At 44.8% G+C, this 2524-nt stretch overlaps 1 pseudogene; it reads left to right on the forward strand.

The window, feature by feature from the left end:
* LOC101340920 (E3 ubiquitin-protein ligase Hakai-like) overlaps window positions 1-2143 on the forward strand; it is a 6856-nt pseudogene extending 4713 nt beyond the window's left edge.
* The last annotated feature ends 381 nt before the right edge of the window (window positions 2144-2524 follow it).

Raw genomic sequence — 2524 nt, forward strand, 5'->3', positions numbered from 1 at the left:
TGTGTGTGTGTGTGTGTGTGTGTGTGTGTGTGTAAGTAATACCAGCCCATCTTATTCCAAAGAAGGATTTAAGGCAGTTTACAAAAAAAGCAAGAGCCCTGGTGGCACAGTGGTTAAAGCGGTGGGCTGCTAACCAAAAGGTCGGGGGTTCCAACCCACCAGCTGCTCCTTGGGAGAAAGACGTGGGGGCAGTTTGCTTGCGTAAAAATTTACAGCCTTGGAAACCTTGTATGTGGCAGTTCTACTCTGTCCTATCGGGTCACTATGAGTCGGAACTGACTCTAAGGCAGTGGGTTTGGTTTGAGTTTGGTTTTACAAAAATGCGATATGATAGAAATAAACAAGTCCCTGAAGGCAACACTCTGCTGGGAAGAGCTGCCCTATTTGCTGGGAGCTTATTATTTTTGCTAGTACTGGGCTTCCCTTGCTCTGCTTTCCCCGTTTCCATCTGTCTCCTTTTCTACAGCTGAAGGCCACTTTCTCTTTTAGTATATGAAGAGCAGCCTTAGCAACCTTAACACTGAAGCTCTTTTTCCCTTTGCCCAAACTATACCTTACTCCCTCACCTGGGTGGATTAGGGGAAGTTACAGCATAAGGATGCCCTTGGGGGCCAAAGATGGGAGAAGGGGAGGGCGGGCGGGCGGAAGGGGGTTGAATTTGAGAGCACTTCCGCCTCCTGGGCTCGAGAGGGTGATGCACATGCGCTCCCTGTGACGCCTGGTACTTAGCACAGTTGACTTCCGCTCCCAAGGTGCCCTGCGAGTCGAATCGTGGTTCCTGCTCATAATGGGTTACCAGGTGCTAGCAGTTCTCGATTACTGTGTGGCCTTCATATTCCCAGCGAATTCCTCTAAAGCTCATTTCTGAGCAAGAGAACAAAGCCGAATCTGTTCCTTAACTTCCGAAGACTGTAAACAGGATGCCTGCTGGTAAAGCATGTGATTATAATGAAAAAGGACGGTATGACTGTAAGGGGAGTAAACTGTTGGAGAAAAAGAAAAAAGATCTTGGACACCTTTTAGAGAACTGTAAGATAAACATCATAGGTGAAAAGGATGATTTACTAGTTCATTTCTGCGACAAATGTGATTTACCTATTAAAATCTACGGGCGAATAATTCCATGCAAGCATGTTTTTTGCTATGCCTGTGCTGTTTTATACGGAAAAAAAGGAGAGAAGGTGTGTCCAGGCTGTGGTTATCCTGTGCTGCGAATTGAGGAGCATAGACGAGGTTCTATCTTCATGTGCAGCACTGTTCAAAGATGCAAGAGAACATACTTGTCTCAAAGAGATTTAAAGGCTCATATCAACTACCGTCATAAGAGAGCTAGGAAACATGTTACCCGTGATCCACTAGAGAGAGTTCGTCCTCGTGTTGCCTCACCATCAGTGCTGCAAGACAAGCACCGTATGAGCCATATTCTGCCAAAGAAGCACACCAAGATGCCACGACTGCCTCCATGTAAGCGCCATCATCATCCACGTGAGCATCGTCGTGCTCGTCGAGCAAGATTGTCTCCACATCCTTCAGTTTATCGTGAAACCTTTCGTTTTTCAAAAGGAAAGCGCCACAATATAATAAATGTTCCTATTCAGGATAACTCACATTCACGTGCTAAAGGACCACCACCTTTTGCCTCAGCACCTGCTCACCGTCGTCCTAAATATAAACGACAACCAGTGGCATCTCATCATATGCCTTCACAGCAACATTCTGTATCACCCGCATCTCCACCACCAGTAAGGTATCCAATGCCATATTCTCTCCAGGCCGCAAATACTCCTGACTTGGATTATAGCAAAGTGCCACCTCCACCAGTGACCTCTGCCCCACCAACCATCTGTCCACCTGGATACATGCCACCTAATACGAAGCATTCTCCTCCAGGATCTCCCCTACCTCAAAACAGTGGTCCGTCGGTAAGTGCATTCCCTCGTCCCTACTACAACCCTAAGTCTTTACTTCAGTTTACTAAAGATGAAGAAAGTCTGAGCCCTCCATTTAAACAACCAGAAGAAATGAGCCTGGTGTCTGGCCTGTCTCAAGAGGACTGCCACCTCCTCCACTAAAGCAAGGTTCACCTCAAACCTCACCTTCTGGGGCACATCATACAGATAAGACAAAATATAGACCATATTAACAATAACAGTAGTATTTTGTACTGAAGACCTGATGAAGAGAGAAAAAACAAACCTTATATATAGTCACCTTTTTTTATTAAGCTTTGACTGTTTTGAGAAGGAAAAACTAGCTATAAAGCGCTTAGGGTCTTCTCTCTTGAAATGGTTTTAAACCTTGAGGATTTATTTCAAATTGTATGCTGTATGTAGACAAGTGCCTCGGTTGAGCACAGCTGTATTTTAACAACTTTGTTCCCCTAGTGTGGTGAATTGACCCAGAGGTGACCATCTGTAATACGATTTCCTGAAGTAAATTTGCATTATTCCACATTCAAAAGTGTTTTGTTTATTTGTGTGTATGTGAGACATCTTGTTAACCTGTGTAAAAGGAGTACGTTTCA

Source organism: Trichechus manatus, unplaced genomic scaffold (assembly GCF_000243295.1).
Source record: "Trichechus manatus latirostris isolate Lorelei unplaced genomic scaffold, TriManLat1.0 scaffold00100, whole genome shotgun sequence".
Lineage (NCBI taxonomy): Eukaryota > Metazoa > Chordata > Mammalia > Sirenia > Trichechidae > Trichechus > Trichechus manatus.